Below are 22,939 nucleotides of genomic sequence, written 5' to 3'. Positions count from 1 at the left end.
TAGTAACGATCCCCGGCAGCCGAGCCCTCATCGTAGTAATGGTCCCCGGCAGCCGAGCCCTCGTCGTAGTAACGGTCCCCGGCAGACGAGCCCTCGTCGTAGTAATGGTCCCCGGCAGCCGAGCCCTCGTCGTAGTAACGGTCCCCGGCAGCCGAGCCCTCGTCGTAGTAACGGTCCCCGGCAGACGAGCCCTCGTCGTAGTAATGGTCCCCGGCAGCCGAGCCCTCGTCGACAATTGTTTCCCCGGCAGCCGAGCCCTCGTCGTAGTAATGGTCCCCGGCAGCCGAGCCCTCGTCGTAGTAAAAGTCCCCGGCAGCCGAGCCCTCATCGTAGTAATGGCCCCAGCAGCCGAGCCCTCGTCGACAATTGTTTCCCCGGCAGCCGAGCCCTCGTCGTAGTAATGGTCCCCGGCAGCCGAGCCCTCGTCGTAGTAACGGTCCCCGGCAGACGAGCCCTCGTCGTAATAACGGTCCCCGGCAGCCGAGCCCTCGTCGTAGTAACGGTCCCCGGCAGACGAGCCCTCGTCGTAGTAACGGTCCCCGGCAGCCGAGCCCTCGTCGTAGTAATGGTCCCCGGCAGCCGAGCCCTCGTCGTAGTAATGGTCCCCGGCAGCCGAGCCCTCGTCGTAGTAATGGTCCCCGGCAGCCGAGCCCTCGTCGTAATAACGGTCCCCGGCAGCCGAGCCCTCGTCGTAGTAACGGTCCCCGGCAGACGAGCCCTCGTCGTAGTAACGGTCCCCGGCAGCCGAGCCCTCGTCGTAGTAATGGTCCCCGGCAGCCGAGCCCTCGTCGTAGTAACGGTCCCCGGCAGCCGAGCCCTCGTCGTAGTAATGGTCCCCGGCAGCCGAGCCCTCGTCGTAGTAATGGTCCCTGGTAGCAAAGCCCTCGTAGTAGTAATGGTCCCCGGCAGCCGAGCCCTCGTCATAGTAATGGTCCCCGATAGTCGAGCCCGCGTCGACAATTTTTTCCCCGGCAGCCGAGCCCTCGTCGTAGTAATGGTCCCCGGCAGCCGAGCCCTCGTGGTAAAAACGGTCCCCGGCAGCCGAGCCCTCATCGTAGTAACGGTCCCCGGCAGCCGAGCCCTCGTCGTAGTAACGGTCCCCGGCAGCCGAGCCCTCGTCGTAGTAATGGTCCCCGGCAGCCGAGCCCTCGTCGTAGTAATGGTCCCCGGCAGCCGAGCCCTCGTCGACAATTGTTTCCCCGGCAGCCGAGCCCTCGTCGTAGTAATGGTCCCCGGCAGCTGAGCCCTCGTCGTAGTAACGGTCCCCGGCAGACGAGCCCTCGTCGTAGTAATGGTCCCCGGCAGCCGAGCCCTCGTCGTAGTAATGGTCCCCGGCAGCCGAGCCCTCATCGTAGTAACGGTCCCCGGCAGCCGAGCCCTCGTCGTAGTAATGGTCCCCGGCAGCCGAGCCCTCGTCGTAGTAATGGTCCCCAGCAGCCGAGCCCTCGTCGACAATTGTTTCCACGGCAGCCGAGCCCTCGTCGTAGTAATGGTCCCCGGCAGCCGAGCCCTCGTCGTAGTAACGGTCCCCGGCAGACGAGCCCTCGTCGTAGTAATGGTCCCCGGCAGCCGAGCCCTCGTCGTAGTAATGGTCCCCGGCAGTCGAGCCCGCGTCGACAATTTTTTCCCCGGCAGCCGAGCCCTCGTCGTAGTAATGGTCCCCGGCAGCTGAGCCCTCGTGGTAATAACGGTCCCCGGCAGCCGAGCCCTCATCGTAGTAACGGTCCCCGGCAGCCGAGCCCTCGTCGTAGTAACGGTCCCCGGCAGCCGAGCCCTCGTCGTAGTAATGGTCCCCGGCAGCCGAGCCCTCGTCGTAGTAATGGTCCCCGGCAGCCGAGCCCTCGTCGACAATTGTTTCCCCGGCAGCCGAGCCCTCGTCGTAGTAATGGTCCCCGGCAGCTGAGCCCTCGTCGTAGTAACGGTCCCCGGAAGACGAGCCCTCGTCGTAGTAATGGTCCCCGGCAGCCGAGCCCTCGTCGTAGTAACGGTCCCCGGCAGCCGAGCCCTCATCGTAGTAACGGTCCCCGGCAGCCGAGCCCTCGTCGTAGTAATGGTCCCCGGCAGCCGAGCCCTCGTCGTAGTAATGGTCCCCGGCAGCCGAGCCCTCGTCGTAGTAATGGTCCCCGGCAGCCGAGCCCTCGTCGTAATAACGGTCCCCGGCAGCCGAGCCCTCGTCGTAGTAACGGTCCCCGGCAGACGAGCCCTCGTCGTAGTAACGGTCCCCGGCAGCCGAGCCCTCGTCGTAGTAATGGTCCCCGGCAGCCGAGCCCTCGTCGTAGTAACGGTCCCCGGCAGCCGAGCCCTCGTCGTAGTAATGGTCCCCGGCAGCCGAGCCCTCGTCGTAGTAATGGTCCCTGGTAGCAAAGCCCTCGTAGTAGTAATGGTCCCCGGCAGCCGAGCCCTCGTCATAGTAATGGTCCCCGATAGTCGAGCCCGCGTCGACAATTTTTTTCCCCGGCAGCCGAGCCCTCGTCGTAGTAATGGTCCCCGGCAGCCGAGCCCTCGTGGTAAAAACGGTCCCCGGCAGCCGAGCCCTCATCGTAGTAACGGTCCCCGGCAGCCGAGCCCTCGTCGTAGTAACGGTCCCCGGCAGCCGAGCCCTCGTCGTAGTAATGGTCCCCGGCAGCCGAGCCCTCGTCGTAGTAATGGTCCCCGGCAGCCGAGCCCTCGTCGACAATTGTTTCCCCGGCAGCCGAGCCCTCGTCGTAGTAATGGTCCCCGGCAGCTGAGCCCTCGTCGTAGTAACGGTCCCCGGCAGACGAGCCCTCGTCGTAGTAATGGTCCCCGGCAGCCGAGCCCTCGTCGTAGTAATGGTCCCCGGCAGCCGAGCCCTCATCGTAGTAACGGTCCCCGGCAGCCGAGCCCTCGTCGTAGTAATGGTCCCCGGCAGCCGAGCCCTCGTCGTAGTAATGGTCCCCAGCAGCCGAGCCCTCGTCGACAATTGTTTCCACGGCAGCCGAGCCCTCGTCGTAGTAATGGTCCCCGGCAGCCGAGCCCTCGTCGTAGTAACGGTCCCCGGCAGACGAGCCCTCGTCGTAGTAATGGTCCCCGGCAGCCGAGCCCTCGTCGTAGTAATGGTCCCCGGCAGCCGAGCCCTCGTCGTAGTAATGGTCCCCGGCAGCCGAGCCCTCGTCGTAGTAATGGTCCCCGGCAGCCGAGCCCTCGTCGACAATTGTTTCCCCGGCAGCCGAGCCCTCGTCGTAGTAATGGTCCCCGGCAGCTGAGCCCTCGTCGTAGTAACGGTCCCCGGAAGACGAGCCCTCGTCGTAGTAATGGTCCCCGGCAGCCGAGCCCTCGTCGTAGTAATGGTCCCCGGCAGCCGAGCCCTCATCGTAGTAACGGTCCCCGGCAGCCGAGCCCTCGTCGTAGTAATGGTCCCCGGCAGCCGAGCCCTCGTCGTAGTAATGGTCCCCGGCAGCCGAGCCCTCGTCGTAGTAATGGTCCCCGGCAGCCGAGCCCTCGTCGTAATAACGGTCCCCGGCAGCCGAGCCCTCGTCGTAGTAACGGTCCCCGGCAGACGAGCCCTCGTCGTAGTAACGGTCCCCGGCAGCCGAGCCCTCGTCGTAGTAATGGTCCCCGGCAGCCGAGCCCTCGTCGTAGTAACGGTCCCCGGCAGCCGAGCCCTCGTCGTAGTAATGGTCCCCGGCAGCCGAGCCCTCGTCGTAGTAATGGTCCCTGGTAGCAAAGCCCTCGTAGTAGTAATGGTCCCCGGCAGCCGAGCCCTCGTCATAGTAATGGTCCCCGATAGTCGAGCCCGCGTCGACAATTTTTTCCCCGGCAGCCGAGCCCTCGTCGTAGTAATGGTCCCCGGCAGCCGAGCCCTCGTGGTAAAAACGGTCCCCGGCAGCCGAGCCCTCATCGTAGTAACGGTCCCCGGCAGCCGAGCCCTCGTCGTAGTAACGGTCCCCGGCAGCCGAGCCCTCGTCGTAGTAATGGTCCCCGGCAGCCGAGCCCTCGTCGTAGTAATGGTCCCCGGCAGCCGAGCCCTCGTCGACAATTGTTTCCCCGGCAGCCGAGCCCTCGTCGTAGTAATGGTCCCCGGCAGCTGAGCCCTCGTCGTAGTAACGGTCCCCGGCAGACGAGCCCTCGTCGTAGTAATGGTCCCCGGCAGCCGAGCCCTCGTCGTAGTAATGGTCCCCGGCAGCCGAGCCCTCATCGTAGTAACGGTCCCCGGCAGCCGAGCCCTCGTCGTAGTAATGGTCCCCGGCAGCCGAGCCCTCGTCGTAGTAATGGTCCCCAGCAGCCGAGCCCTCGTCGACAATTGTTTCCACGGCAGCCGAGCCCTCGTCGTAGTAATGGTCCCCGGCAGCCGAGCCCTCGTCGTAGTAACGGTCCCCGGCAGACGAGCCCTCGTCGTAGTAATGGTCCCCGGCAGCCGAGCCCTCGTCGTAGTAATGGTCCCCGGCAGTCGAGCCCGCGTCGACAATTTTTTCCCCGGCAGCCGAGCCCTCGTCGTAGTAATGGTCCCCGGCAGCCGAGCCCTCGTGGTAATAACGGTCCCCGGCAGCCGAGCCCTCATCGTAGTAACGGTCCCCGGCAGCCGAGCCCTCGTCGTAGTAACGGTCCCCGGCAGCCGAGCCCTCGTCGTAGTAATGGTCCCCGGCAGCCGAGCCCTCGTCGTAGTAATGGTCCCCGGCAGCCGAGCCCTCGTCGACAATTGTTTCCCCGGCAGCCGAGCCCTCGTCGTAGTAATGGTCCCCGGCAGCTGAGCCCTCGTCGTAGTAACGGTCCCCGGAAGACGAGCCCTCGTCGTAGTAATGGTCCCCGGCAGCCGAGCCCTCGTCGTAGTAATGGTCCCCGGCAGCCGAGCCCTCATCGTAGTAACGGTCCCCGGCAGCCGAGCCCTCGTCGTAGTAATGGTCCCCGGCAGCCGAGCCCTCGTCGTAGTAATGGTCCCCGGCAGCCGAGCCCTCGTCGACAATTGTTTCCCCGGCAGCCGAGCCCTCGTCGTAGTAATGGTCCCCGGCAGCCGAGCCCTCATTGTAGTAACGGTCCCCGGCAGCCGAGCCCTCGTCGTAGTAACGGTCCCCGGCAGACGAGCCCTCGTCGTAGTAATGGTCCCCGGCAGCCGAGCCCTCGTCGTAGTAATGGTCCCCGGCAGCCAAGCCCTCGTCGTAGTAACGGTCCCCGGCAGACGAGCCCTCGTCGTAGTAACGGTCCCCCGCAGCCGAGCCCTCGTCGTAGTAATGGTCCCCGGCAGCCGAGCCCTCGTCGTAGTAACGGTCCCCGGCAGCCGAGCCCTCGTCGTAGTAACGGTCCCCGGCAGCCGAGCCCTCGTCGTAGTAATGGTCCCCGGCAGCCGAGCCCTCGTCGTAGTAACGGTCCCCGGCAGCCGAGCCCTCGTCGTAGTAATGGTCCCCGGCAGCCGAGCCCTCGTCGTAGTAACGGTCCCCGGCAGACGAGCCCTCGTCGTAGTAATGGTCCCCGGCAGCCGAGCCCTCGTCGTAGTAATGGTCCCCGGCAGCCGAGCCCTCGTCGACAATTGTTTCCCCGGCAGCCGAGCCCTCGTCGTAGTAATGGTCCCCGGCAGCCGAGCCCTCGTCGTACTAAAAGTCCCCGGCAGACGAGCCCTCGTCGTAGTAATGGTCCCCGGCAGCCGAGCCCTCGTCGTAGTAACGGTCCCCGGCAGCCGAGCCCTCGTCGTAGTAACGGTCCCCGGCAGCCGAGCCCTCGTCGTAGTAACGGTCCCTGGCAGCCGAGCCCTCGTCGTAGTAATGGTCCCCGGCAGCCGAGCCCTCATCGTAGTAATGGTCCCCAGCAGCCGAGCCCTCGTCGACAATTGTTTCCCCGGCAGCCGAGCCCTCGTCTTAGTAATGGTCCCCGGCAGCCGAGCCCTCGTCGTAGTAACGGTCCCCGGCAGCCGAGCCCTCGTCGTAGTAATGGTCCCCGGCAGCCGAGCCCTCGTCGTAGTAACGGTCCCCGGCAGCCGAGCCCTCGTCGTAGTAACGGTCCCCGGCAGACGAGCCCTCGTCGTAGTAATGGTCCCCGGCAGCCGAGCCCTCGTCGTAGTAATGGTCCCCGGCAGCCGAGCCCTCGTCGTAGTAACGGTCCCCGGCAGTCGAGCCCTCGTCGTAGTAACGGTCCCCGGCAGACGACCCCTCGTCGTAGTAATGGTCCCCGGCAGCCGAGCCCTCGTCGTAGTAATGGTCCCCGGCAGCCGAGCCCTCGTCGTAGTAATGGTCCCCGGCAGCCGAGCCCTCGTCGACAATTGTGTCCCCGGCAGCCGAGCCCTCGTCGTAGTAACGGTCCCCGGCAGACGAGCCCTCGTCGTAGTAATGGTCCCCGGCAGCCGAGCCCTCGTCGTAGTAATGGTCCCCGGCAGCCGAGCCCTCGTCGACAATTGTGTCCCCGGCAGCCGAGCCCTCGTCGTAGTAATGGTCCCCGGCAGCCGAGCCCTCGTCGTAGTAACGGTCCCCGGCAGACGAGCCCTCGTCGTAGTAACGGTCCCCAGCAGCCGAGCCCTCGTCGTAGTAATGGTCCCCGGCAGCCGAGCCCTCGTCGTAGTAACGGTCCCCGGCAGACGAGCCCTCGTCGTAGTAATGGTCCCCGGCAGCCGAGCCCTCATCGTAGTAATGGTCCCCAGCAGCCGAGCCCTCGTCGACAATTGTTTCCCCGGCAGCCGAGCCCTCGTCGTAGTAATGGTCCCCGGCAGCCGAGCCCTCGTCGTAGTAACGGTCCCCGGCAGACGAGCCCTCGTCGTAATAACGGTCCCCGGCAGCCGAGCCCTCGTCGTAGTAACGGTCCCCGGCAGACGAGCCCTCGTCGTAGTAACGGTCCCCGGCAGCCGAGCCCTCGTCGTAGTAATGGTCCCCGGCAGCCGAGCCCTCGTCGTAGTAACGGTCCCCGGCAGACGAGCCCTCGTCGTAGTAATGGTCCCCGGCAGCCGAGCCCTCGTCGTAGTAATGGTCCCTGGTAGCAAAGCCCTCGTAGTAGTAATGGTCCCCGGCAGCCGAGCCCTCGTCATAGTAATGGTCCCCGATAGTCGAGCCCGCGTCGACAATTTTTTCCCCGGCAGCCGAGCCCTCGTCGTAGTAATGGTCCCCGGCAGCCGAGCCCTCGTGGTAAAAACGGTCCCCGGCAGCCGAGCCCTCATCGTAGTAACGGTCCCCGGCAGCCGAGCCCTCGTCGTAGTAACGGTCCCCGGCAGCCGAGCCCTCGTCGTAGTAATGGTCCCCGGCAGCCGAGCCCTCGTCGTAGTAATGGTCCCCGGCAGCCGAGCCCTCGTCGACAATTGTTTCCCCGGCAGCCGAGCCCTCGTCGTAGTAATGGTCCCCGGCAGCTGAGCCCTCGTCGTAGTAACGGTCCCCGGCAGCCGAGCCCTCGTCGTAGTAATGGTCCCCGGCAGCCGAGCCCTCGTCGTAGTAACGGTCCCCGGCAGCTGAGCCCTCGTCGTAGTAATGGTCCCCGGAAGACGAGCCCTCGTCGTAGTAATGGTCCCCGGCAGCCGAGCCCTCGTCGTAGTAACGGTCCCCGGCAGTCGAGCCCTCGTCGTAGTAACGGTCCCCGGCAGCCGAGCCCTCGTCGTAGTAATGGTCCCCGGCAGCCGAGCCCTCGTCGTAGTAATGGTCCCCGGCAGCCGAGCCCTCGTCGACAATTGTGTCCCCGGCAGCCGAGCCCTCGTCGTAGTAACGGTCCCCGGCAGACGAGCCCTCGTCGTAGTAATGGTCCCCGGCAGCCGAGCCCTCGTCGTAGTAATGGTCCCCGGCAGCCGAGCCCTCGTCGACAATTGTGTCCCCGGCAGCCGAGCCCTCGTCGACAATTGTTTCCCCCGGCAGCCGAGCCCTCGTCGTAGTAATGGTCCCCGGCAGACGAGCCCTCGTCGTAGTAACGATCCCCGGCAGCCGAGCCCTCATCGTAGTAATGGTCCCCGGCAGCCGAGCCCTCGTCGTAGTAACGGTCCCCGGCAGACGAGCCCTCGTCGTAGTAATGGTCCCCGGCAGCCGAGCCCTCGTCGTAGTAACGGTCCCCGGCAGCCGAGCCCTCGTCGTAGTAATGGTCCCCGGCAGCCGAGCCCTCGTCGTAGTAACGGTCCCCGGCAGACGAGCCCTCGTCGTAGTAATGGTCCCCGGCAGACGAGCCCTCGTCGTAGTAATGGTCCCCGGCAGCCGAGCCCTCGTCGACAATTGTTTCCCCGGCAGCCGAGCCCTCGTCGTAGTAATGGTCCCCGGCAGCCGAGCCCTCGTCGTAGTAAAAGTCCCCGGCAGCCGAGCCCTCATCGTAGTAATGGCCCCAGCAGCCGAGCCCTCGTCGACAATTGTTTCCCCGGCAGCCGAGCCCTCGTCGTAGTAATGGTCCCCGGCAGACGAGCCCTCGTCGTAGTAACGGTCCCCGGCAGACGAGCCCTCGTCGTAATAACGGTCCCCGGCAGCCGAGCCCTCGTCGTAGTAACGGTCCCCGGCAGACGAGCCCTCGTCGTAGTAACGGTCCCCGGCAGCCGAGCCCTCGTCGTAGTAATGGTCCCCGGCAGCCGAGCCCTCGTCGTAGTAATGGTCCCCGGCAGCCGAGCCCTCGTCGTAGTAATGGTCCCCGGCAGCCGAGCCCTCGTCGTAGTAATGGTCCCCGGCAGCCGAGCCCTCGTCGTAGTAACGGTCCCCGGCAGCCGAGCCCTCGTCGTAGTAACGGTCCCCGGCAGCTGAGCCCTCGTCGTAGTAACGGTCCCCGGCAGCCGAGCCCTCGTCGTAGTAACGGTCCCCGGCAGCCGAGCCCTCGTCGTAGTAATGGTCCCCGGCAGCCGAGCCCTTGTCGTAGTAACGGTCCCCGGCAGCCGAGCCCTCGTCGACAATTGTTTCCCCGGCAGCCGAGCCCTCGTCGTAGTAACGGTTCCCGGCAGCCGAGCCCTCGTCGTAGTAACGATCCCCGGCAGACGAGCCCTCGTCGTAGTAATGGTCCCCGGCAGTCGAGCCCTCGTCGACAATTTTTTCCCCGGCAGCCGAGCCCTCGTTGTAGTAATGGTCCCCGGCAGTCGAGCCCTCGTCGACAATTTTTTCCCCGGCAGCCGAGCCCTCGTCGTAGTAATGGTGCCCGACAGCCGAGCCCTCGTCGTAATAACGGTCCCCGGCAACCGAGCCCTCGTCGTAGTAATGGTCCCTGGTAGCAAAGCCCTCGTCGTAGTAATGGTCCCCGGCAGCCGAGCCCTCGTCGTAGTAATGGTCCCCGGCAGTCGAGCCCTCGTCGACAATTTTTTCCCCGGCAGCCGAGCCCTCGTCGTAGTAATGGTGCCCGACAGCCGAGCCCTCGTCGTAATAACGGTCCCCGGCAGCCGAGCCCTCGTCGTAGTAATGGTCCCTGGTAGCAAAGCCCTCGTCGTAGTAATGGTCCCCGGCAGCCGAGCCCTCGTCGTAGTAACGGTCCCCGGCAGACGAGCCCTCGTCGTAGTAACGATCCCCGGCAGCCGAGCCCTCATCGTAGTAATGGTCCCCGGCAGCCGAGCCCTCGTCGTAGTAACGGTCCCCGGCAGACGAGCCCTCGTCGTAGTAATGGTCCCCGGCAGCCGAGCCCTCGTCGTAGTAACGGTCCCCGGCAGCCGAGCCCTCGTCGTAGTAATGGTCCCCGGCAGCCGAGCCCTCGTCGTAGTAACGGTCCCCGGCAGACGAGCCCTCGTCGTAGTAATGGTCCCCGGCAGAAGAGCCCTCGTCGTAGTAATGGTCCCTGGCAGCCGAGCCCTCGTCGACAATTGTTTCCCCGGCAGCCGAGCCCTCGTCGTAGTAATGGTCCCCGGCAGCCGAGCCCTCGTCGTAGTAAAAGTCCCCGGCAGCCGAGCTCTCATCGTAGTAATGGCCCCAGCAGCCGAGCCCTCGTCGACAATTGTTTCCCCGGCAGCCGAGCCCTCGTCGTAGTAATGGTCCCCGGCAGCCGAGCCCTCGTCGTAGTAACGGTCCCCGGCAGACGAGCCCTCGTCGTAATAACGGTCCCCGGCAGCCGAGCCCTCGTCGTAGTAACGGTCCCCGGCAGACGAGCCCTCGTCGTAGTAACGGTCCCCGGCAGCCGAGCCCTCGTCGTAGTAATGGTCCCCGGCAGCCGAGCCCTCGTCGTAGTAACGGTCCCCGGCAGCCGAGCCCTCGTCGTAGTAATGGTCCCCGGCAGCCGAGCCCTCTTCGTAGTAATGGTCCCCGGCAGTCGAGCCCTCGTCGACAATTTTTTCCCCGGCAGCCGAGCCCTCGTCGTAGTAATGGTGCCCGACAGCCGAGCCCTCGTCGTAATAACGGTCCCCGGCAGCCGAGCCCTCGTCGTAGTAATGGTCCCTGGTAGCAAAGCCCTCGTCGTAGTAATGGTCCCCGGCAGCCGAGCCCTCGTCGTAGTAACGGTCCCCGGCAGACGAGCCCTCGTCGTAGTAACGATCCCCGGCAGCCGAGCCCTCATCGTAGTAATGGTCCCCGGCAGCCGAGCCCTCGTCGTAGTAACGGTCCCCGGCAGACGAGCCCTCGTCGTAGTAATGGTCCCCGGCAGCCGAGCCCTCGTCGTAGTAACGGTCCCCGGCAGCCGAGCCCTCGTCGTAGTAATGGTCCCCGGCAGCCGAGCCCTCGTCGTAGTAACGGTCCCCGGCAGACGAGCCCTCGTCGTAGTAATGGTCCCCGGCAGCCGAGCCCTCGTCGACAATTGTTTCCCCCGGCAGCCGAGCCCTCGTCGTAGTAATGGTCCCCGGCAGCCGAGCCCTCGTCGTAGTAAAAGTCCCCGGCAGCCGAGCCCTCATCGTAGTAATGGCCCCAGCAGCCGAGCCCTCGTCGACAATTGTTTCCCCCGGCAGCCGAGCCCTCGTCGTAGTAATGGTCCCCGGCAGCCGAGCCCTCGTCGTAGTAACGGTCCCCGGCAGACGACCCCTCGTCGTAATAACGATCCCCGGCAGCCGAGCCCTCGTCGTAGTAACGGTCCCCGGCAGACGAGCCCTCGTCGTAGTAACGGTCCCCGGCAGCCGAGCCCTCGTCGTAGTAATGGTCCCCGGCAGCCGAGCCCTCGTCGTAGTAACGGTCCCCGGCAGCCGAGCCCTCGTCGTAGTAACGGTCCCCGGCAGCCGAGCCCTCGTCGTAGTAATGGTCCCCGGCAGCCGAGCCCTCGTCGTAGTAACGGTCCCCGGCAGCCGAGCCCTCGTCGTAGTAACGGTCCCCGGCAGCTGAGCCCTCGTCGTAGTAACGGTCCCCGGCAGCCGAACCCTCGTCGTAGTAACGGTCCCCGGCAGCCGAGCCCTCGTCGTAGTAACGGTCCCCGGCAGCCGAGCCCTCGTCGTAGTAATGGTCCCCGGCAGCCGAGCCCTCGTCGTAGTAACGGTCCCCCGGCAGCCGAGCCCTCGTCGACAATTGTTTCCCCGGCAGCCGAGCCCTCGTCGTAGTAACGGTTCCCGGCAGCCGAGCCCTCGTCGTAGTAACGATCCCCGGCAGCCGAGCCCTCGTCGTAGTAACGGTCCCCGGCAGACGAGCCCTCGTCGTAGTAACGGTCCCCGGCAGACGAGCCCTTGTCGTAGTAATGGTCCCCGGCAGCCGAGCCCTCGTCGTAGTAATGGTCCCCGGCAGCCGAGCCCTCGTCGACAATTGTGTCGCCGGCAGCCGAGCCCTCGTCGTAGTAATGGTCCCCGGCAGCCGAGCCCTCATCGTAGTAACGGTCCCCGGCAGACGAGCCCTCGTCGTAGTAACGGTCCCCGGCAGCAGAGCCCTCGTCGTAGTAATGGTCCCCGGCAGCCGAGCCCTCGTCGTAGTAACGGTCCCCGACAGCCGAGCCCTCGTCGTAGTAATGGTCCCCGGCAGCCGAGCCCTCGTCGTAGTAACGGTCCCCGGCAGCCGAGCCCTCGTCGTAGTAACGGTCCCCGGCAGCCGAGCCCTCGTCGTAGTAATGGTCCCCGGCAGCCGAGCCCTCGTCGTAGTAATGGTCCCCGGCAGCCGAGCCCTCGTCGTAGTAATGGTCCCCGGCAGCCGAGCCCTCGTCGACAATTGTGTCGCCGGCAGCCGAGCCCTCGTCGTAGTAACGGTCCCCGGCAGCCAAGCCCTCGTCGTAGTAATGGTCCCCGGCAGCCGAGCCCTCGTCGTAGTAACGGTCCCCGGCAGCCGAGCCCTCGTCGTAGTAATGGTCCCCGGCAGCCAAGCCCTCGTCGTAGTAACGGTCCCCGGCAGACGAGCCCTCGTCGTAGTAACGGTCCCCGGAATCCGAGCCCTCGTCGTAGTAATGGTCCCCGGCAGCCGAGCCCTCGTCGTAGTAACGGTCCCCGGCAGCCGAGCCCTCGTCGTAGTAATGGTCCCCGGCAGCCGAGCCCTCGTCGTAGTAACGGTCCCCGGCAGCCGAGCCCTCGTCGTAGTAACGGTCCCCGGCAGCCGAGCCCTCGTCGTAGTAATGGTCCCCGGCAGCCGAGCCCTCGTCGTAGTAATGGTCCCCGGCAGCCGAGCCCTCGTCGACAATTGTTTCCCCGGCAGCCGAGCCCTCGTCGTAGTAATGGTCCCCGGCAGCCGAGCCCTCGTCGTAGTAACGGTCCCCGGCAGACGAGCCCTCGTCGTAGTAATGGTCCCCGGCAGCCGAGCCCTCGTCGTAGTAACGGTCCCCGGCAGCCGAGCCCTCGTCGTAGTAACGGTCCCTGGCAGCCGAGCCCTCGTCGTAGTAATGGTCCCCGGCAGCCGAGCCCTCGTCGTAGTAATGGTCCCCGGCAGCTGAGCCCTCGTCGACAATTGTTTCCCCGGCAGCCGAGCCCTCGTCGTAGTAATGGTCCCCGGCAGCCGAGCCCTCGTCGCAGTAACGGTCCCCGGCAGACGAGCCCTCGTCGTAGTAACGGTCCCCGGCATACTAGCCCTCGTCGTAGTAATGGTCCCCGGCAGCCGAGCCCTCGTCGTAATAACGGTCCCCGGCAGCCGAGCCCTCGTCGTAGTAACGGTCCCCGGCAGACGAGCCCTCGTCGTAGTAACGGTCCCCGGCAGCCGAGCCCTCGTCGTAGTAATGGTCCCCGGCAGCCGAGCCCTCGTCGTAGTAACGGTCCCCGGCAGACGAGCCCTCGTCGTAGTAATGGTCCCCGGCAGCCGAGCCCTCGTCATAGTAATGGTCCCCGGCAGCCGAGCCCTCGTCGACAATTGTGTCCCCGGCAGCCGAGCCCTCGTCGTAGTAATGGTCCCCGGCAGCCGAGCCCTCGTCGTAGTAACGGTCCCCGGCAGACGAGCCCTCGTCGTAGTAACGGTCCCCGGCAGCCGAGCCCTCGTCGTAGTAATGGTCCCCGGCAGCCGAGCCCTCGTCGTAGTAACGGTCCCCGGCAGACGAGCCCTCGTCGTAGTAATGGTCCCCGGCAGCCGAGCCCTCGTCGTAGTAATGGTCCCCGGCAGCCGAGCCCTCGTCGTAGTAATGGTCCCCGGCAGCCGAGCCCTCGTCGTAGTAACGGTCCCCGGCAGCCGAGCCCTCGTCGTAGTAATGGTCCCCAGCAGCCGAGCCCTCGTCGTAGTAACGGTCCCCGGCAGACGAGCCCTCGTCGTAGTAATGGTCCCCGGCAGCCGAGCCCTCGTCGTAGTAATGGTCTCCGGCAGCCGAGTCCTCGTCGACAATTTTTTCCCCGGCAGCCGAGCCCTCGTTGTAGTAATGGTCCCCGGCAGTCGAGCCCTCGTCGACAATTTTTTCCCCGGCAGCCGTGTCCTCGTCGTAGTAATGGTCCCCGGCAGCCGAGCCCTCGTCGACAATTGTTTCCCCGGCAGCCGAGCCCTCGTCGTAGTAATGGTCCCCGGCAGCCGAGCCCTCGTCGACAATTGTTTCCCCGGCAGCCGAGCCCTCGTCGTAGTAACGGTCCCCGGCAGCCGAGACCTCGTCGTAGTAACGGTCCCCGGCAGCCGAGCCCTCGTCGTAGTAATGGTCCCCGGCAGCCGAGCCCTCGTCGTAGTAACGGTCCCCGGCAGCCGAGCCCTCGTCGTAGTAATGGTCCCCGGCAGCCGAGCCCTCGTCGTAGTAACGGTCCCCGGCAGCTGAGCCCTCGTCGTAGTAATGGTCCCCGGAAGACGAGCCCTCGTCGTAATAACGATCCCCGGCAGCCGAGCCCTCGTCGTAGTAACGGTCACCGGCAGTCGAGCCCTCGTCGTAGTAACGGTCCCCGGCAGCCGAGCCCTCGTCGTAGTAATGGTCCCCGGCAGCCGAGCCCTCGTCGTAGTAATGGTCCCCGGCAGCCGAGCCCTCGTCGACAATTGTGTCCCCGGCAGCCGAGCCCTCGTCGTAGTAACGGTCCCCGGCAGACGAGCCCTCGTCGTAGTAATGGTCCCCGGCAGCCGAGCCCTCGTCGTAGTAATGGTCCCCGGCAGCCGAGCCCTCGTCGACAATTGTGTTCCCGGCAGCCGAGCCCTCGTCGTAGTAATGGTCCCCGGCAGCCGAGCCCTCGTCGTAGTAACGGTCCCCGGCAGACGAGCCCTCGTCGTAGTAACGATCCCCGGCAGCCGAGCCCTCATCGTAGTAATGGTCCCCGGCAGCCGAGCCCTCGTCGTAGTAACGGTCCCCGGCAGACGAGCCCTCGTCGTAGTAATGGTCCCCGGCAGCCGAGTCCTCGTCGTAGTAACGGTCCCCGGCAGCCGAGCCCTCGTCGTAGTAATGGTCCCCGGCAGCCGAGCCCTCGTCGTAGTAACGGTCCCCGGCAGACGAGCCCTCGTCGTAGTAATGGTCCCCGGCAGACGAGCCCTCGTCGTAGTAATGGTCCCCGGCAGCCGAGCCCTCGTCGACAATTGTTTCCCCGGCAGCCGAGCCCTCGTCGTAGTAATGGTCCCCGGCAGCCGAGCCCTCGTCGTAGTAAAAGTCCCCGGCAGCCGAGCCCTCATCGTAGTAATGGCCCCAGCAGCCGAGCCCTCGTCGACAATTGTTTCCCCGGCAGCCGAGCCCTCGTCGTAGTAATGGTCCCCGGCAGCCGAGCCCTCGTCGTAGTAACGGTCCCCGGCAGACGAGCCCTCGTCGTAATAACGGTCCCCGGCAGCCGAGCCCTCGTCGTAGCAACGGTCCCCGGCAGACGAGCCCTCGTCGTAGTAACGGTCCCCGGCAGCCGAGCCCTCGTCGTAGTAATGGTCCCCGGCAGCCGAGCCCTCGTCGTAGTAACGGTCCCCGGCAGCCGAGCCCTCGTCGTAGTAATGGTCCCCGGCAGCCGAGCCCTCGTCGTAGTAATGGTCCCCGGCAGCCGAGCCCTCGTCGTAGTAACGGTCCCCGGCAGCCGAGCCCTCGTCGTAGTAACGGTCCCCGGCAGCTGAGCCCTCGTCGTAGTAACGGTCCCCGGCAGCCGAGCCCTCGTCGTAGTAACGGTCCCCGGCAGCCGAGCCCTCGTCGTAGTAACGGTCCCCGGCAGCCGAGCCCTCGTCGTAGTAATGGTCCCCGGCAGCCGAGCCCTCGTCGTAGTAACGGTCCCCGGCAGCCGAGCCCTCGTCGACAATTGTTTCCCCGGCAGCCGAGCCCTCGTCGTAGTAACGGTTCCCGGCAGCCTAATGGTCCCCGGGCAGTCGAGCCCTCGTCGACAATTTTTTCCCCGGCAGCCGAGCCCTCGTTGTAGTAATGGTCCCCGGCAGTCGAGCCCTCGTCGTAGTAATGGTCCCCGGCAGTCGAGCCCTCGTCGACAGTTTTTTCCCCGGCAGCCGAGCCCTCGTCGTTAGTAATGGTCCCCGGCAGCCGAGCCCTCGTCGTAGTAATGGTCCCCGGCAGCCGAGCCCCTCGTCGTAGTAACGGTCCCCGGCAGCCGAGCCCTCGTCGTAGTAATGGTCCCCAGCAGCCGAGCCCTCGTCGTAGTAACGGTCCCCGGCAGACGAAGCCCTCGTCGTAGTAATGGTCCCCGGCAGCCGAGCCCTCGTCGTAGTAATGGTCTCCGGCGAGCCGAGTCCTCGTCGACAATTTTTTTCCCCGGCAGCGAGCCCTCGTTTGTAGTAATGGTCCCCGGCAGTCGAGCCCCTCGTCGACAATTTTTTCCCCCGGCAGCCGTGTCCTCGTCGTAGTAATGGTCCCCGGCAGCCGAGCCCTCGTCGACAATTGTTTCCCCGGCAGCCGAGCCCTCGTCGTAGTAATGGTCCCCGGCAGCCGAGCCCTCGTCGACAATTGTTTCCCCCGGCAGCCGAGCCCTCGTCGTAGTAACGGTCCCCAGCAGACGAGCCCTCGTCGTAGTAACGGTCCCCGGCAGCCGAGCCCTCGTCGTAGTAATGGTCCCCGGCAGCCGAGACCTCGTCGTAGTAACGGATCCCCGGCAGCCGAGCCCTCGTCGTAGTAATGGTCCCCGGCAGCCGAGCCCTCGTCGTAGTAACGGTCCCCGGAAGCCCGAGCCCTCGTCGTAGTAATGGTCCCCGGCAAGCCGAGCCCCTCGTCGTAGGTAACGGTCCCCGGCAGCCGAGCCCCTCGTCGTAGTAACGGTCCGCCGGCAGCTGAGCCCTCGTCGTAGTAATGGTCCCCGGAAGACGAGCCCTCGTCGTAATAACGGTCCCCGGCAGCCGAGCCCTCGTCGTAGTAACGGTCCCCGGCAGTCGAGCCCTCGTCGTAGTAACGGTCCCCGGCAGCCGAGCCCTCGTCGTAGTAATGGTCCCCGGCAGCCGAGCCCTCGTCGTAGTAATGGTCCCCGGCAGCCGAGCCCTCGTCGACAATTGTGTCCCCGGCAGCCGAGCCCTCGTCGTAGTTAACGGTCCCCGGCAGACGAGCCCTCGTCGTAGTAATGGTCCCCGGCAGCCGAGCCCTCGTCGTAGTAATGGTCCCCCGGCAGCCGAGCCCTCGTCGACAATTGTGTCCCCGGCAGCCGAGCCCTCGTCGTAGTAATGGTCCCCGGCAGCCGAGCCCCTCGTCGTAGTAACGGTCCCCGGCCAGACGAGCCCCTCGTCGTAGTAACGATCCCCCGGCAGCCGAGCCCTCATCGTAGTAATGGTCCCCGGCAGCCGAGCCCTCGTCGTAGTAACGGTCCCCGGCAGACGAGCCCTCGTCGTAGTAATGGTCCCCCGGCAGCCGAGTCCTCGTCGTAGTAACGGTCCCCGGCAGCTGAGCCCTCGTCGTAGTAATGGTCCCCGGCAGCCGAGCCCTCGTCGTAGTAAACGGTCCCCGGCAGACGAGCCCTCGTCGTAGTAATGGTCCCCGGCAGACGAGCCCTCGTCGTAGTAATGGTCCCCGGCAGCCGAGCCCTCGTCGACAATTGTTTCCCCGGCAGCCGAGCCCTCGTCGTAGTAATGGTCCCCGGCAGCCGAGCCCTCGTCGTAGTAACGGTCCCCGGCAGCCGAGCCCTCGTCGACAATTGTTTCCCCCGGCAGCCGAGCCCTCGTCGTAGTAACGGTTCCCGGCAGCCGAGCCCTCGTCGTAGTAACGATCCCCGGCAGACGAGCCCTCGTCGTAGTAATGGTCCCCGGCAGTCGAGCCCTCGTCGACAATTTTTTCCCCGGCAGCCGAGCCCTCGTTGTAGTAATGGTCCCCGGCAGTCGAGCCCTCGTCGACAATTTTTTCCCCGGCAGCCGAGCCCTCGTCGTAGTAATGGTGCCCGACAGCCGAGCCCTCGTCGTAATAACGGTCCCCGGCAGCCGAGCCCTCGTCGTAGTAATGGTCCCTGGTAGCAAAGCCCTCGTCGTAGTAATGGTCCCCGGCAGCCGAGCCCTCGTCGTAGTAATGGTCCCCGGCAGTCGAGCCTCGTCGACAGTTTTTTTCCCCGGCAGCCGAGCCCTCGTCGGAGTAATGGTCCCCGGCACCGAGCCCTCGTCGACAATTGTTTCCCCGGCAGCCGAGCCCTCGTCGTAGTAATGGTCCCCGGCAGCTGAACCCTCGTCGAAGTAATGGTCCCCGGCAGCCGAGCCCTCGTCATAGTAATGGTCCCTGGTAGCAAAGCCCTCGTCGTAGTAATGGTCCCCGGCAGCCGAGCCCTCGTCATAGTAATGGTCCCCGGCAGTCGAGCCCGCGTCGACAATTTTTTCCCCGGCAGCCGAGCCCTCGTCGTAGTAATGGTCCCCGGCAGCCGAGCCCTCGTGGTAATAACGGTCCCCCGGCAGCCGAGCCCTCATCGTAGTAACGGTCCCCGGCAGCCGAGCCCTCGTCGTAGTAACGGTCCCCGGCAGCCGAGCCCTCGTCGTAGTAATGGTCCCCGGCAGCCGAGCCCTCGTCGTAGTAATGGTCCCCGGCAGCCGAGCCCTCGTCGACAATTGTTTCCCCCGGCAGCCGAGCCACTCGTCGTAGTAATGGTCCCCGGCAGCTGAGCCCTCGTCGTAGTAACGGTCCCCGGAAGACGAGCCCTCGTCGACAATTGTGTCCCCGGCAGCCGAGCCCCTCGTCGTAGTAATGGTCCCCGGCAGCCGAGCCCTCGTCGTAGTAACGGTCCCCGGCAGCCGAGCCCTCGTCGTAGTAACGGTCCCCGGCAGCCGAGCCCTCGTCGTAGTAATGGTCCCCGGCAGCCGAGCCCCTCATCATAGTAACGGTCCCCGGCAGCCGAGCCATCGTCGTAGTAATGGTCCCCGGCAGCCGAGCCCTCATCGTAGTAATGGTCCCCGGCAGCGAGCCCTCGTCGTAGTAATGGTCCCCGGCAGCTGAGCCCTCGTCGACATTTGTTTCCCCGGCAGCCGAGCCCTCGTCGTAGTAATGGTCCCCGGCAGCCGAGCCCTCGTCGTAGTAATGGTCCCCGGCAGCCGAGTCCTCATCGACAATTTTTTCCCCCGGCAGCCGAGCCCTCGTCGTAGTAATGGTCCCCGGGCAGCCGAGCCCTCATCGTAGTAAGGGTCCCCGGCAGCCGAGCCATCGTCGTAGTAACGGTCCCCGGCAGCCGAGCCCTCGTCGTAGTAACGGTCCCCGGCAGCTGAGCCCTCGTCGTAGTAACGGTCCCCCGGCAGCCGAACCCTCGTCGTAGTAACGGTCCCCGGCAGCCGAGCCCTCGTCGTAGTAACGGTCCCCGGCAGCCGAGCCCTCGTCGTAGTAATGGTCCCCGGCAGCCGAGCCCTCGTCGTAGTAACGGTCCCCGGCAGCCGAGCCCTCGTCGACAATTGTTTCCCCCGGCAGCCGAGCCCCTCGTCGTAGTAACGGTTCCCGGCAGCCGAGCCCTCGTCGTAGTAACGATCCCCGGCAGCCGAGCCCTCGTTCGTAGTAACGGTCCCGGCAGACGAGCCCTCGTCGTAGTAACGGGTCCCCGGCAGACGAGCCCTTGTCGTAGTAATGGTCCCCGGCAGCCGAGCCCTCGTCGTAGTAATGGTCCCCGGCAGCCGAGCCCTCGTCGACAATTGTGTCGCCGGCCAGCCGAGCCCTCGTCGTAGTAATGGTCCCCCGGCAGCCGAGCCCTCATCGTAGTAACGGTCCCCGGCAGACGAGCCCTCGTCGTAGTAACGGTCCCCGGCAGCAGAGCCCTCGTCGTAGTAATGGTCCCCGGCAGCCGAGCCCTCGTCGTAGTAACGGTCCCCGACAGCCGAGCCCTCGTCGTAGTAATGGTCCCCGGCAGCCGAGCCCTCGTCGTAGTAACGGTCCCCGGCAGCCGAGCCCTCGTCGTAGTAACGGTCCCCGGCAGCCGAGCCCTCGTCGTAGTAATGGTCCCCCCCGGCAGCCGAGCCCTCGTCGTAGTAATGGTCCCCGGCAGCCGAGCCCTCGTCGTAGTAATGGTCCCCGGCAGCCGAGCCCTCGTCGACAATTGTGTCGCCGGCAGCCGAGCCCTCGTCGTAGTAACGGTCCCCGGCAGCCAAGCCCTCGTCGTAGTAATGGTCCCCGGCAGCCGAGCCCTCGTCGTAGTAACGGTCCCCGGCAGCCGAGCCCTCGTCGTAGTAATGGTCCCCGGCGAGCCAAGCCCTCGTCGTAGTAACGGTCCCCGGCAGACGAGCCCTCGTCGTAGTAACGGTCCCCGGAATCCGAGCCCTCGTCGTAGTAATGGTCCCCGGCAGCCGAGCCCTCGTCGTAGTAACGGTCCCCGGCAGCCGAGCCCTCGTCGTAGTAATGGTCCCCGGCAGCCGAGCCCTCGTCGTAGTAACGGTCCCCGGCAGAGCCGAGCCCTCGTCGTAGTAACGGTCCCCGGCAGCCGAGCCCTCGTCGTAGTAATGGTCCCCGGCAGCCGAGCCCTCGTCGTAGTAATGGTCCCCGGCAGCCGAGCCCTCGTCGACAATTGTTTCCCCGGCAGCCGAGCCCTCGTCGTAGTAATGGTCCCCGGCAGCCGAGCCCTCGTCGTAGTAACGGTCCCCGGCAGACGAGCCCTCGTCGTAGTAATGGTCCCCGGCAGCCGCGAGCCCTCGTCGTAGTAACGGTCCCCGGCAGCCGAGCCCTCGTCGTAGTAACGGTCCCTGGCAGCCGAGCCCTCGTCGTAGTAATGGTCCCCCGGCAGCCGAGCCCTCGTCGTAGTAATGGTCCCCGGCAGCTGAGCCCTCGTCGACAATTGTTTCCCCGGCAGCCGAGCCCTCGTCGTAGTAATGGTCCCCGGCAGCCGAGCCCTCGTCGCAGTAACGGTCCCCGGCAGACGAGCCCTCGTCGTAGTAACGGTCCCCGGCATACTAGCCCTCGTCGTAGTAATGGTCCCCGGCAGCCGAGCCCTCGTCGTAATAACGGTCCCCGGCAGCCGAGCCCTCGTCGTAGTAACGGTCCCCGGCAGACGAGCCCTCGTCGTAGTAAACGGTCCCCGGCAGCCGAGCCCTCGTCGTAGTAATGGGTCCCCGGCAGCCGAGCCCTCGTCGTAGTAACGGTCCCCGGCAGACGAGCCCTCGTCGTAGTAATGGTCCCCGGCAGCCGAGCCCTCGTCATAGTAATGGTCCCCGGCAGCCGAGCCCTCGTCGACCAATGTGTGTCCCCGGCAGCCGAGCCCTCGTCGTAGTAATGGTCCCCGGCAGCCGAGCCCTCGTCGTAGTAACGGTCCCCGGCAGACGAGCCCTCGTCGTAGTAACGGTCCCCGGCAGCCGAGCCCTCGTCGTAGTAATGGTCCCCGGCAGCCGAGCCCTCGTCGTAGTAACGGTCCCCGGCAGACGAGCCCTCGTCGTAGTAATGGTCCCCGGCAGCCGAGCCCTCGTCGTAGTAATGGTCCCCGGCAGCCGAGCCCTCGTCGTAGTAATGGTCCCCGGCAGCCGAGCCCTCGTCGTAGTAACGGTCCCCGGCAGCCGAGCCCTCGTCGTAGTAATGGTCCCCAGCAGCCGAGCCCTCGTCGTAGTAACGGTCCCCGGCAGACGAGCCCTCGTCGTAGTAATGGTCCCCGGCAGCCGAGCCCTCGTCGTAGTAATGGTCTCCGGCAGCCGAGTCCTCGTCGACAATTTTTTTCCCCGGCAGCCGAGCCCTCGTTGTAGTAATGGTCCCCCGGCAGTCGAGCCCTCGTCGACAATTTTTTCCCCGGCAGCCGTGTCCTCGTCGTAGTAATGGTCCCCCGGCAGCCGAGCCCTCGTCGACAATTGTTTCCCCGGCAGCCGAGCCCTCGTCGTAGTAATGGTCCCCGGCAGCCGAGCCCTCGTCGACAATTGTTTCCCCGGCAGCCGAGCCCTCGTCGTTAGTAACGGTCCCCGGCAGCCGAGACCTCGTCGTAGTAACGGTCCCCGGCAGCCGAGCCCTCGTCGTAGTAATGGTCCCCGGCAGCCGAGCCCTCGTCGTAGTAACGGTCCCCGGCAGCCGAGCCCTCGTCGTAGTAATGGTCCCCGGCAGCCGAGCCCTCGTCGTAGTAACGGTCCCCGGCAGCTGAGCCCCTCGTCGTAGTAATGGTCCCCGGAAGACGAGCCCTCGTCGTAATAACGATCCCCGGCAGCCGAGCCCTCGTCGTAGTAACGGTCACCGGCAGTCGAGCCCTCGTCGTAGTAACGGTCCCCGGCAGCCGAGCCCTCGTCGTAGTAATGGTCCCCGGCAGCCGAGCCCTCGTCGTAGTAATGGTCCCCGGCAGCCGAGCCCTCGTCGACAATTGTGTCCCCGGCAGCCGAGCCCTCGTCGTAGTAACGGTCCCCGGCAGACGAGCCCTCGTCGTAGTAATGGTCCCCGGCAGCCGAGCCCTCGTCGTAGTAATGGTCCCCGGCAGCCGAGCCCTCGTCGGACAATTGTGTTCCCGGCAGCCGAGCCCTCGTCGTAGTAATGGTCCCCGGCAGCCGAGCCCTCGTCGTAGTAACGGTCCCCGGCAGACGAGCCCTCGTCGTAGTAACGATCCCCGGCAGCCGAGCCCTCATCGTAGTAATGGTCCCCGGCAGCCGAGCCCTCGTCGTAGTAACGGTCCCCGGCAGACGAGCCCTCGTCGTAGTAATGGTCCCCGGCAGCCGAGTCCTCGTCGTAGTAACGGTCCCCGGCAGCCGAGCCCTCGTCGTAGTAATGGTCCCCGGCAGCCGAGCCCTCGTCGTAGTAACGGTCCCCGGCAGACGAGCCCTCGTCGTAGTAATGGTCCCCGGCAGACGAGCCCTCGTCGTAGTAATGGTCCCCGGCAGCCGAGCCCTCGTCGACAATTGTTTCCCCGGCAGCCGAGCCCTCGTCGTAGTAATGGTCCCCGGCAGCCGAGCCCTCGTCGTAGTAAAAGTCCCCGGCAGCCGAGCCCTCATCGTAGTAATGGCCCCAGCAGCCGAGCCCTCGTCGACAATTGTTTCCCCGGCAGCCGAGCCCTCGTCGTAGTAATGGTCCCCGGCAGCCGAGCCCTCGTCGTAGTAACGGTCCCCCGGCAGACGAGCCCTCGTCGTAATAACGGTCCCCGGCAGCCGAGCCCTCGTCGTAGCAACGGTCCCCGGCAGACGAGCCCTCGGTCGTAGTAACGGTCCCCGGCAGCCGAGCCCTCGTCGTAGTAATGGTCCCCCGGCAGCCGAGCCCTCGTCGTAGTAACGGTCCCCGGCAGCCGAGCCCTCGTCGTAGTAATGGTCCCCGGCAGCCGAGCCCTCGTCGTAGTAATGGTCCCCGGCAGCCGAGCCCTCGTCGTAGTAACGGTCCCCGGCAGCCGAGCCCTCGTCGTAGTAACGGTCCCCGGCAGCTGAGCCCTCGTCGTAGTAACGGTCCCCCGGCAGCCGAGCCCTCGTCGTAGTAACGGTCCCCCGGCAGCCGAGCCCTCGTCGTAGTAACGGTCCCCGGCAGCCGAGCCCTCGTCGTAGTAATGGTCCCCGGCAGCCGAGCC

The sequence above is a fragment of the Harpia harpyja genome, chromosome 8 (genome assembly GCF_026419915.1).
Source record: "Harpia harpyja isolate bHarHar1 chromosome 8, bHarHar1 primary haplotype, whole genome shotgun sequence".
Taxonomy (NCBI): Eukaryota; Metazoa; Chordata; class Aves; order Accipitriformes; family Accipitridae; genus Harpia; species Harpia harpyja.
Note: the sequence above shows the minus strand (reverse complement) of the source record.